This window comes from Bos indicus, chromosome 5 (assembly GCF_029378745.1).
Source record: "Bos indicus isolate NIAB-ARS_2022 breed Sahiwal x Tharparkar chromosome 5, NIAB-ARS_B.indTharparkar_mat_pri_1.0, whole genome shotgun sequence".
Lineage (NCBI taxonomy): Eukaryota > Metazoa > Chordata > Mammalia > Artiodactyla > Bovidae > Bos > Bos indicus.
The window spans coordinates 99,217,785-99,231,298 of record NC_091764.1 but is presented as its reverse complement, the minus strand read 5'-3'; the positions used below and the strand labels follow the sequence as shown (position 1 = coordinate 99,231,298).

The window sequence follows — 13,514 nt, the reverse complement described above, 5'->3', positions numbered from 1 at the left end:
AGTGGGTTGCCATTTCTTTCTCCAGGGGATCTTCCTCAGCCAGGGATTGAACCCAGGTCTGTTGTATCACAAGCAGATTCTTTACCATGTGAGCCACCAGGGAAGCCCATCATTGGACGTGAATTTGAACAAACTCAGGGAGATAGTAAAAGGGAAATTTTGCCTGCTGCAGTCGACAGAGTCACAAAGAGTCAGACATGGCTTCACGACTGAACAACAACAATAAATTGGTATATAACTACAGATTTATATTCCATTTGTCTAGATTTTAGAAAGCTAAAAATTAATGACAGTTAAAAAAGTTTAAAATGTAGTAACTCTTCTGATTTAAGGATATGTATCCTTAAATACGTACTGTTAATGGAATTATAATTTCCTCCATTATAATAGAAATGACACAATGAGATTATAAGGAAAAGAAATAAGTAATGCCTAGATTTAGCAAACTTATCTAAAAGTAAAACTTAAACATTGAAGTTACTCTTTACAAGGAGTAGATGTTCAGCATTGATGAATGAAGTGAAAGCAACTTAACAGCAGGGTGATCATGTCCTTTGTCCCCCTATATCTTTTAGAAAGGGAAATCAATTCTCAGAGGAACTCACCAAAGAACAAACTAACTGATACACTACATATCTAAAGTCTCCTATATTCTGGAGTTGTGTGATGAGATAAACTGTCTTCAAAATACCCAAGCATAAGAATTTCCTGTTTCAGTGAGTCAGTGATAAGAATTTACTTTTTCCACTATTGTTTCACTCTGGGCCTTCACAGGGCAGTCTGTGAAGACCACAGACATTGTTTGATTTTCACAGTAACCTGGCCACTCACGGAAGAGGCAGGACTCTGGCCTGTAGAAGGTATGTGTTTCCCTCTCCTTCCTAATTCCTCATCTCATTTAGCAGGAGATTACAAATGCCAATGTGGTTCGACTTAGGGACAATTGCTAAGCAAACAAATTAAAGAGATATTCGTATCTATATTTGATATTTGGGTATTTTAGTTTTGGGAGAAAATAAGAATAAAATATGAAGTATTTGGGAAGATTTCTTAAAATGTTCAAATTCTTGCCTGCAGACATTATTCAAGGGAAAACTTTCATGTATAACTGAGTTTGTTAATCAATGCAATTTAAGATGAAGGATCAGTAGCATCAGGACAAGGGACAGTTAACATTGTATTTTGTCATCAATAGACATAGAATTAGATATAGTATTAAATATTTAACTCAGCCCTTAAAAATATGTTATTAAAATGGATTCATAGAATTGTGAGTGGCCAATAAAATTCTTCACTTGTCTAATTAAAGTAAAAATCAGAATATGGTACCTCCAGTAAAATGCTGGATTAACTCAATTATATATAATCAAATGCTTTATAAAAACTTGGTCATAAAATTGAAAAAAGATAAATCACACTAACACAGAGATTTCTGTCTAATAAATTATATTGCCTGATATGAATACTACCATGGCAATTGCATTAAAATAAGAAATAAAATAAAAGGCAAATTTAATATTAGGTGTTTTACATGCTTTATATCATACATATTTTTATTCTCATTTTAGAGTAGTAAACTCATTTGCTAAATACTAAATAATTTTTAAAGGTCATACATTGTAAATTTCAAAGCCAGAATTAATTGTCGATTGCACTACTACAGAATCCATTGACTGAATTTTTAAGGCACATTGTTGACTTCTTATAATTGCTGATACAACTAAAGCTTCCCTCATTGACTTAACAGCCTCAGGATCTTCCTCGAAGTTTGTACCAACATTGTTCTTCCATAAATGATGTATGCTTTTCCTTATCATTTTGTGATTTCATATCTTAGCCATTGTCAATTGTCAATTACTCATGTAAAATAAGTATTTAATGACATTTTAACATTGTTTTATCTTTATATGATAAACTCTTTTGGAGAATTTAATATGTCATGTACCATTTTTAACATATAAAATATTTATTTAATTTTTAATGATTTCCTAGAGCTCCACAATCACTCAAAATAGAAGAATTATTTGATAGCATCTCATTCCCTTTTCATTAATGAATGTCCCAGTTAAAGTAGATTAATGCAGTGTACCATATATGCCAATACTGTTATTCCTTCATCATAGAAAGCTGTCTTTAACTTTTAATGGATTTTAAACCTAACTATATAATTGGTGCATGTTTTTCAAATATAGACTTTAATTTGAACAAAGATATTATAACAATTTTCAAGTGTTTCGTGAATTTTGACTTTCAATTCATCAGGATATTACTATTCATGAACTTTTTTAGTAATCTACTAATTTTCATTGTTCCAATAAACAAGTAACATTATGTCAAACAGAGAATTAGTTGTTTTTAACTGATTGATGACAGTTTACAATATTGGTTTGATTTCTGTCATACATCAGCATAAATTAATCATAGGTGTACATATGTCCCCTCCTTTGAGTTTCCTTCTCACTTCCCGCCATTTCCCACCATTCTTGGTTATTACACATCAAATACTATTTTTAAAACTACTTACTCTACGAAAAACAGTTGTCTAAAGGTCTACTGAAATGAGAACCAAACTGGGATTTGCTCAGCTGCTAAATGAGTGCTGTTAACTGATCTCACACATCACCCAGTTTAACTCTCCAAGGTTTCTTGTGATTTTATACACCATTTATTAACTACTTATGTGAAGTTTCCATAGAGCAACATCCTTGACATTAAACAGCCACAGAGATGAAGAACCAAAAGGAAAACTACTCAGAACCGAGTCTGGTTAAGGACACCAGGAGACAGCAAATGAGAGGTAAGATCCTGAAAAGATCAATTTTAGCAGCTGAGCAGGAGAAAACCTACGTGGGATTAAACTTTCAAATTGCCTTTCGTTATGTCAATGGAATGACAGGAACTACCCCTGCAAGTGTAAAGCATTTACCCACTTACATGTTTTTATTAATGAGACTTAGAGCTGGAGTTTGAAATACAATATTCTAATATGACATATGTGCTGTGCTGTGCTTAGTCGCTCAGTTGTGTCCAACTCTTTGCCACCCCATGGACTGTAGCCCACCAGGCTCCTCTGTCCATGGGGATTCTCCAGGCATGAATGCTGGAGAAGGTTGCCATGCCCTCCTCTAGGACTACCTACCCAGGCATCGCTGTAATTTTTAGTCTTTGATCTACAACTCGTGAAGCCTTATATTCGCTGAAAAAGGAATGGTATATTCTGAGAGGAGGATTGCAATGGTAAATGTTTTGGGGTCCAAGTTGATGTCTTTAAATTCTCATGGATGTGGGATCTTTTGTTCTTCTAAAATAACTGTCTCCATCACTCCTTTCTCAGTGTTTAATTTTCTCTCCCTGCAGATTCACCATCAGCTCGAGAGAAGCTCATTGTTGTGATCCTGGGAATTGTCTGTTTTGTCTTGATGTATACTATAGTGAGAGTGATAACTTTTATTCCACATAAGTCAAGTTTTGAAAGATTATGATTGAACCTTTCATTTTAATGATCGTCGGTGCCTCTAAAATGTCATATTATTATGGAATAGAACTGTTATTTTAATGTGTGCATTTAGCCTAAGTATTGAATGGTTATTGTGAGTTGAGCAAAATATAAATTACAGAATGATTGTAGGGAAAATTAAATATATACATAGATATTTTCTGATTTCATAACTCAAAGATATACTTTAAGAAAATGAAACACCTTATTGAGAAAAACAAATTAATTCTTGAGATTGCTTGAACCAAGTACTGTAAGAGGTGGTGGAGTCTCTTCTCTAAGGTTTTTGAAATATGCACCCTCCAGTCTTCATTACCTTATTAATTATTCTTAAAGCAATTTTTTCCAGATCATCCTAAATTCTAAAAACACCATGTTTAAACTAAAAACTAAAAGTATTATGATTTATTTAAATCAATGTTAATATTTTAAAAGATTACTTACATTTTTTTCTAGGTATCCAAATATCAGAACAGAATAAGTCCTCTCTGATAACAAAGCTCCAGAAAGGTACATAATGATTTCAAACTTCTAATATAAATATAGTTTGTGTTTTGTCTCTATCTTAGGCTAGTGAAGATAGAAACAGATTTTGGGGTAGAACATAAATTATAAAATCAGGCAACAAATATTCCTAAATAATCATTATAAGAGAGGCTTCCTCCCTATGCAGCAATATGATCACCAAATCCATTATAGGCAATTGACTCTAATTTTATCCTGCTATAAGATACAAAAAATATTGTTATTCAAAAACAGAGGTTTTAGTATCATAGCTAAGAAACCATTGCCTAATCCAGGATCACAACTTTCACCTATCCTATCCAAAGCATTTTTTTTTCTTCTTAATGTTTGTGCTTCATCCATTTTCAGTTAATTTTCACGTGTGACATAAGGGAAATACGATATATCTTTCCATCCATTTATTTATCCTTTGATTTTTAACAATTTTGTTTTTAAAGTATATGTTTTGCACATATTAGTTACATATATTTCTGGATATTAATTATTTTTGGTCTACTTTAAATGGAACATTTTTCTTTTTTTATTTTTTCCAACTTTATTGAGCTATAATTGACATATAACACTGTGTAAGTTGAAGTTATAAAATGCGTTGATTTTATACACATATATTGTAAAGTGATTACCACCAGCCACATAATTACCACTTCTTTCTTGTGGTGAGAATATTTAAGATCTTCTCAGCAACATTCAAGTATTGAATACAATATTTTAAATTACAGTCACAATCCTGTATATTAGATACTCATCATGTATTTATTTTATAACTGAAATTATGTACCCTTTGAACATTTCTCCTCCTTCTCTGCTCCCCAACACCTAGAACCTACTATTCTGCTCTCTGCTTCTATGAGATCAGTTTTTTAGATTCCACAAATAAGTGACAGCATACAATACTTGTCTTTGTCTGACTTATTTCATTTAGTATAATGTCCTTAAAGTTCATCTATGTGGTTGCAAATGGCAGAATTTCCTTCTTTCTTGTGGCTGAGTATTGTATTGTATGTATGTGCATATATATGTGTGTGTGTGTACTGCACAACTTTTTTATCCATTCATCTGTCAATGGACACCTAGGATGTTTCCATATCTTGGCTGTTGTGAATACTTCTGCAAAAATGCTATTTTCAGATTACTCATTGCTGGCATTGAGATCACAAGCTTTACCTTAAAAATCCAACTACCTTAGCATCCCTGAAGGCTTTTTCATGATGTAATTTGCGTCTTCCTTTATAGTCTTATCTCCCTAAAAAGCACAGGAATAAAACTCCTGAACATTAATTGACATCTTAAAATTTAATGTATGCCTTTTAGTCTGCCCCATGTTATGTTTTCCTAGAGCTAATGATGTACTGATGTCCCTGAGAGCTCAGTCGGTAAAAAATCTGCCCACACAGCGGGAGACCCTGTTTTGATTCCTGGGTTGGGAAGGTCCCCTGGAGAAGGGATAGGCTACCCACTCCAGTATTATTGGGCTTCCCTTGTGGCTCAACTGGTAAAGAATCCACCTGCAATGCAGGAGATCTGGGTTCAACCCCTGGGTTGGGAAGATCCCCTGGAGAAGGGAAAGGCTACCCACTCCAGTATTCTGGCCTGGAGAATTCCATGGACTATATAGTACATGGGATCACAAATGGTCGGACACAACTGAGCTACTTTCACTTCACTTCAATAATGTACAGTGAAAGTTTTCCAGGGTGGATTACCAGAGCCTCCATTGGACAATGGAACACAAAAAACTCCGCATCTAAAATCATGACTTTCAAAGAGAAACCACTTAATATGTATGTAGATAAAAGACTGAGACCAACAAGTATCTTCTCTGCTTCTCTTAGTCAGTTGATAACCTGCTCATTTGGATGTTATTTTAGACTCAGCCAACTATGAAGTCCAACTTTCATTTTATTTAATTTCAGGAAAAAATACTCATCTTTCCCAGTAGTTAGATTCTTCTGTATACATGATATATTCTTTTAAATCACCATTTCTCAAAATAATACTTTTTCTACCAAAAAATTCTACATCTCCTTTAGCACATTCTCTAATCATTATTATATGCTCTCATATGGGTATGTAGGTTAGGTACTAGGTTAGTGTATCAATGCTAAGTTAAGATCAGCTCTGTACCTATAGATTTTACTTAGTCTAGAGAATGCTTCCCTTGTGGCTCAGCTGGTAAAGAATCCGCCTGCAATGCGGGAGACCTGGGTTAGATTCCTGGGTTGAGGAAATCCCCTGGAGAAGGGAAAGGCTACCCACTCCAGTATTCTGGCCTGGAGAATTCCATGGACTGTATAGTTCACAGGTCGCAAAGAGTCAGACATGACTGAGCGACTTTCACTTTCTTTCTTTCAGAGAATACAAAGAAGTTGTTTTCCCCTGTGAACTCCTATCTGTAGAGATTGTGAGAAAAAACATCAATTTTCTAAGATATATTTCCTAGAGAATTTTAGTAGTCTTATGCATAGATTTGGAGGGATGTAAGTCATCTCCCTAAGGCCAGGAACTTAGAAATGAAGTCCATCCATCTCACGAAATCAATGGTTTTACAAGGACTAGAAAGGATTCCTCAGTAGCTAAGTCTCAGACCATTCCTTTCAAGATACACTCTGAATGGTCTCCGGGGAATATCTTTTGTTTTTAAGGAAAGGAATGTAAAAGTAAATGGTCATGTTGTGGACAGAGATCTTACTATATTTCGGATGAACTGAAGAACTTTGAAGAAAGTAAAAAAAGCTGCAAGGAAATGGACTCCACACTTCTTAAGATAGAAGATAAGGAAGAGCTGGTGACGTATTTCTTTTTCCATCTCACCCTGTATTCATCTTATTCATCTGGCCCTCTGGCCATTAGTTGTTGCCTAAATCTTTTTTGTTTTTTTTTAAGCTGTGCTGGGTCTTCCTCGCTGCCCGTGGGCTTTCTTTAACTGCGGTGACAGGGCTTCTTGTGGAGGTGACTTCCCTTGTTGTGGAGTATGGGCTCGAAAGCTCAGGCTCAGTAGTTGTAGTGCGCAGGTTTAGCTGTCTGTTGCACGTGGAATCTTATTGGACTGGGGATCCAAGCTGTGTCCCCTGCTTTGGCAGACAGATTCTTAACAACTTGACCACTGGGGAAGTCCTGTTAGCTAAATCTGAATGCTTGATAATATTTGAGTGTCCATAGTTTACAGTTGTAAGTTGATTCAGATCTAGACAGTTCTCATCTTAAGGTCAGAAATACAAGTAGAAATGAAATTAGAATTTCATTTAATTCATCTAACTCACCCACAGTTAGAACTTTTCCAGTAGAGCAAATGTAAAGGGAAACATGAAACAATTAGGAAAAAATTACGCTTAAAATATTTCATTTTATCAGAGATAATTATATTTTCATACTGATAATTTCATGGAAATGTAGCATCTCTGTGAAAAAAAATGTCATTTTACCTCCAACAAAATCAAGAAGTACAATACCACTGAGTTTAGGGTAAAAGGAAGACTTAGGATGAATTTAAAATTGAAGATTAGTTAATTCAAACTCATATTAAATTTTAACTCATACTAACTTCCAAGAAAATTGAACTAAATATTTCATAATCCTTATCAATATCCTTGATTTGAATAGAGAAATAATTTACTATTACTCTTTCAAGAAATATATTCTTACATTCCAAGTTAAGGAGAATCTTTTATTATTCTTTCACAGACACTGAGACTAACTCAATTATCTGTAAGAGTACAATCACCCATATCTTTGGCTTTTAACAACTCATAAATAGCTATAAAAATATGAACTTGAAAACCATCAAGAAAACAGCAAATCTGAACCCGAAAAGAAGACATTTGCAGATCTGAATTAACTTCCTTTTTATTCCAAGGGGCTTCCCTGGTGGCTCAGACAATATAGAATCTGCCTGCAATGCAGAAGATCTGGATTCGATCCCTGGGTCAGCAAGATCCCCTGGAGAAGGGAATGGCAACCCACTCCAGTATTCTTGCCTGGAGGATTCCATAGACAGGAGAGCCTGGTGGGCTCAAAAATTAGCTTTAGAGTCTAGAAGCCCTAATCTTTTATGTAGGATATCTTCATCAAGAAATAAGATCATCTATGAAAACCATGAAATTGAATGTCAAATCTTATGAGTAGATGGTATATACGTAACTTTTTTCTGGGTAGAGAGACTAAGTGTTTGCCATATTCTCTATGGTGAAAGAAACAAAGGAAAATAAAAACAAACTAAGGGTAAAAACTAAAGCAGAATAGAGAAATACAGAATTTATAGTCAGAAACTCTCTCTTTAGTTCCCTTTCACACATTATTTTGCTTGTAATAAAAACTGGTTATATTTTCTTTCCAACATATGTTAGGAAGATCACATGAGATAATATATGTACATTGCTGTTGTTTGTTGTTGTTTAGTTGCTAAGTCATGTCGACTCTTTTGTGACCCCATGGACTGTAGCCTTCCAGGCTCCTCTGTCCATGGGATTTCCCAGGCAAGAGTACTTGGGTGGGTGACCATTTCCTTCTCCAGGGAATCTTCCAGAACCAGAGATCAAACCCTCATCACCTTCATTAGCAGGCAGGTTCTTTACACTGAGCCATCAGCGAAATCTGAATATATGTGCATAAATGTGGTAAAAATTAAGTTACAAGATGCACATCAGTTACATGTGTACTTATCAAGTAATTTCCAGATACCCATGTAAATATCTCATCTGGTAGAATAAGGACCACTTCTTCAAGATGCTCACTTCACAAAAAATAAGCACAGTACTTTGGGAAAACAATTTAAATGACATTGGTAAAAACCTAACATCTTTCACACCTGAACCTCAAAATACCAACCGATTTTGCTCAGAATTTTTTCTTGAGCTACAAGTGTCAGTTTTGAAAGTAAATTAAGATATTTTAGTCTGAAGATTAAATAAGATAGGTGCAGGACTTCCCTAGTGGTCCAATGGTTAAGACTTTACCTTTCAACACACAAGGTACAGATGTGACCCCTCGTCATACACCTAAGAGCCCACATGCCTCTTGGCTAAAAATCAAAAGTATAAAAAAAAGCAATATTACAACACATTCAATAAAAGCTTTAAAAATGATCTACATTCAAAAAAATCTTAAAAAAAAAGATAGGTAAGCTAAGACAGTGTTATTTTATGTTTCATTTATGTCACTATATTTAATAAATGTAATTAAGACTATTATTTTATCATTTGAACAGAATCAGGATGAAATTGAATTTGAAACTGTTACTCAAAATAATAAAATATTAAAAAGATTATTATTTCATTTCAGAATTATGAAAAGACATTTTTCTCATAGACTATATCTCTTTTTATTGCAGAGCTTCATTCAAAGCAGACTATCCTATTTCTATTGGATTGGATTATCTCATAAAGGAACCAGAAATCAATGGACATGGGAAGATAACTCATTGCCTTTTCTAAAATCATAAGTCTCAAGAATAGATAGTAAATAAAAAGTTCCATATTCCAGTTTACATTTTGAAAAGTATATAGGGAAATGCACACTTTAATATATAGACAAATATACATACATATATGGGCATATACATGTGGCACAGTGGTAAAGAATCCATTGGTAATTCAGGAGACACAGGTTTGATCCCTGGATCAGGAAGATCCCCTGGAGAATGGCAATGCACTGCAATATTCTTGCCTGGGAAATCCCATAAACAGAGGAGGCTGGCAGGCTACTGTCCATGGGGTTGTAAAGAATAGGACATAACTTAGCGACTAGCACACACATGAGCATTGCATGTACATACAGACACACGCATACAAAGAATTTAAGTTCAGAAAATGAGTATATATAGAGAGGGAGGCTTTTCAACTTGTTGCTATAATCCTTATAAAGTATGTGTTAGGAAAGGCTAAGGCACCAAGGGATAGTTTCTTGTAAGGAAAGAAAAAATATATATATCTTAACTTTGAACCAATATTTCTTATGTTTGCATTAGTGAATGTCTGTTTTACATTGTTTATATGCTTTTATTTTAAGTGATTGGAAAGAGTCAAACGAAGGAAACTGTGCATATATTAAAGCAACAAAGATGTCTGCTTCTGACTGTTCCAGATTCAGGTGCTTCATTTGTGAGAAGTAGGTAGCTTGTCTTGCTACCTAATGAAACAACAACCAAAGACACATGCAACAACATTTCTTTATAAAAACTCAGACCCTTGGAAGTCCAGTCTGTGTATCTCTCATTTCATGCTTTGTTATGGGCTGCACCTATATTTTAGCTTGGTAGAGATACATTGTGGACCCTCCACTTCTGCCTCTTTCAAACATAAATCCCAGATCACACCAGTTATGAGCACAGGTTGGCAGAGTGAAAAAGTATCAGTGCTCCTCATGAACCTTAGGACTGTGTAGCCAATTTCTTCAACTTACACAGATTTAGTAAGTAATCTTGCAAACTGTTGTCACAGCCATGTACATTTTACCTGGGATTTAATGCCAAGAATAAGTGAAGACATTATTCTGTATCAATTGTATACGCATTTGTTTGATTTATTACTTTTTAGCAGAAAGACAGTATAATAACAGAAAGAAAACAAATAGATCTATGTTTGTGACCTATACCACAACTAATAGCTTGAATGCTCTCTGGCAAGTCCAGACTTCTGGGTATGATTCCATATTGCAAAGTGGCTGTACCATTTTGCATTCTATTAGCAGTGTATGAGAATTCCATTTGCTAGTGTCCTACTAACTTTAATATTGAAAAAATGAAAAAAATTTTAATAAAGGTGTGGTATAATAAAGGTATATTTGTATATCTCTAATGAATGTTGCCAGGAGAAATATCGATAACCTCAGATATGCAGATGACACCACCTTATGGCAAAAAGTGAAGAGGAACTAAAAAGCCTGTTGTGAAAGTGAAAGAGGAGAGTGAAAAAGTTGGCTTAAAGCTCAACATTCAGAAAATGAAGATCATGGCATCTGGTCCCATCACTTCATTGGAAATAGATGGGGAAACAGTGGAAACAGTGTCAGACTTTATTTTTCTGGGCTCCAAAATCACTACAGATGGTGACTGCAGCCATGAAATTAAAAGACGCTTACTCCTTGGAAGGAAAGTTATGACCAACCTAGATAGCACTTTCAAAAGCAGAGACCTTACTTTGCCAACAAAGGTCCATCTAGTCAAGGCTATGGTTTTTCCAGTGGTCATGTATGGATGTGAGAGTTGGACTGTGAAGAAAGCTGAGCACTGAGGAATTGATGCTTTTGAACTGTGTTGGAGAAGACTCTTGTTAGTCCCTTGGACTGCAAGGAGATCCAGCCAGTGCATTCTAAAGGAGATCAGTCCTGGGTGTTCATTGGAAGGACTGATGCTAAAGCTGAAACTCCAATACCTTGGCCACCTCATGCGAAGAGTTGACTCATTGGAAAAGACTCTGATGCTGGGAAGGATTGGGGGCAGGAGGATAAGGGGATGACAGAGGATGAGGTGGCTGGATGGCATCACCGACTTGATGGACATGAGTTTGAGTAAACTGCAGGAGTTGGTGATGGACAGGGAGGCCTGGCGTGCTGCAATTCATGGGATCGCAAAGAAACAGACACCACTGAATGACTGAACTGAACTGAACCAATAAATAATGTGCACCATCCTTTCATATGATCTCCTATGGTAAAGATTGATTAAATATTTTGCCTATTTTTATTGGGTTGTCCATTTTCTTATTATTGAGCTCTGAGAGTTCTCTCTTTATATATTTTGGATGTTAATATTTTTTCAGACATGTGTTTCATAAATACTGCCTTCCAGTATACCTAGTATTCTCTTAACATTCTTTTAAGAAGTTTAGATGAGCAGAAGTTTAACTTGAAGAAGTTAAATAAATAATTTTTAAACATATGTTTTTATATTTATGAAGTTTTTAATTAAGAAATCTTAATTAACCTGAACTTGAAAAATTTTCTCCTATGCCTTCTTCTAGAAGCTCTGTTTACATTGATACCTATATTTCATCGCATTAATTTTGTATATAGTACAAAGTATGGATTGAATTCTTTTTAAAAATGTTTTGCAAAAAGATGTCTAGTTATTTCAGCACCATTTTTTGAAAATTGTACTCTTCTGTTGAATTATCATGGCACTTTTGTCAAAAATCAATTCACCACTTATACTTGTATCTATTTCTAAACGCTATCCTATTTCATTGATCTGAATATCTGCCTTCTTTCACCAATAACTTGATTATTGTGAATTTATAGGACGTTATGAAGTGATGTGAGTTCTCCTGCATTGTCTTTTTCAAAATTGTTTTACCTTTTTTTTGCAAAGAAGAAAAGACTTACTTAGTGGCCATTTTTTATTATAATTCCATTATTAGTAAATAAAATCTTAGCTACTTGAAAAAAATGGCTGATTCTAAAATAGGGGTAGGAAATACATAAGAAGAGCCTGGAGATTTTTGTAGTTCTAGAAAATGGAGAAGTGCTTAAAACTGTAGAGGTATGTCAACTAGGTAAAGGAATTACCAATGGCCAAAGCTGGAACAATTTAAACAGCAAAAGTCACAGAAGGAAAAACACCAATACAGTATAATAACACATATATATGGAATTTAGAAAGATGGTGACAATAACCCTGTGTACAAGACAGCAAAAGAGACACTGATGTATAGAACAGTCTTATGGACTCTATGGGAGAGGGAGAGGGTGGGAAGATTTGGGAGAATGGCATTGAAACATGTAAAATATCATGTATGAAACTAGATGCCAGTCCAGGTTCGATGCACGATACTGGATGCTTGGGGCTAGTGCACTGGGATGACCCAGAGGGATGGTATGGGGAGGGAGGAGGGAGGAGGGTTCAGGATGGGGAACACATGTATACCTGTGGCGGATTCATTTTGATATTTGGCAAAACTAGTACAATTATGTAAAGTTTAAAAATAAAATTAAATTAAAATAAATAAATAAATACTAGGGAGAAAAAAAAACAACAAAAAAAAACCAAAATTCATTTTAAAAAATTAAAATTAATATGCAACTTTCTACAAAATAAAAGCTTAATATGTTTCTTATTTTTTAACCTTTTTTTTTTAATTGGAGGCAAATTGCTTTACAATGTTGTGCTGAATTCTATTATACAACAATGTGAGTCTGCCATAAGTATACATATGTCCCCTCTCACATGAATCTTTCTCCCACTCCATGCAGCTCCTGTAGGTTGTCACAGAGAACCAGGCTGTGTGTTTCTGATTATGACTGACTTAACTTTATAGAGCAATTAAGGGAGAAAAGGAATCATCATAATGTTTAGACTTCCAGTTTAAGACGACAGTTTATTTATCAATTTGTCTTTTTCAACCTTTCTCACTAGTATTTTATAATTCAGCATACAAACGGTGCAAATATTTGGTACATTTATACTATCAACTTACAGCTTTTGACCCCATGAATTGTAGCCTACCAGGTTCTTCCATCCATGAGATTTTCCAGGCAAGAATACTGGAATGGGTTGTCATTT

At 34.7% G+C, this 13,514-nt stretch overlaps 1 protein-coding gene and 1 long non-coding RNA gene across 8 annotated transcripts in view; both read left to right on the top strand.

Annotated features, from left to right (window-relative positions):
- The window catches only part of LOC139183202 (NKG2-A/NKG2-B type II integral membrane protein-like), a 40,592-nt gene that overhangs the window by 13,610 nt on the left and 13,468 nt on the right, over positions 1 to 13,514 (top strand). The window lies entirely within an intron of this gene.
- Positions 354 to 11,699, top strand: LOC139183199 (uncharacterized). Of its 7 annotated transcripts, none has more exons than XR_011566743.1 (4): positions 354 to 2,797; positions 3,358 to 4,006; positions 5,701 to 6,970; positions 9,348 to 11,699. It is a non-coding gene; the product is annotated as an uncharacterized lncRNA (long non-coding RNA). The 7 variants fall into 7 exon arrangements; XR_011566740.1 differs by having other exon boundaries at positions 355 to 860; positions 2,687 to 2,797; positions 3,358 to 6,970; XR_011566739.1 differs by having other exon boundaries at positions 355 to 2,797; positions 3,358 to 6,806; positions 6,905 to 6,970.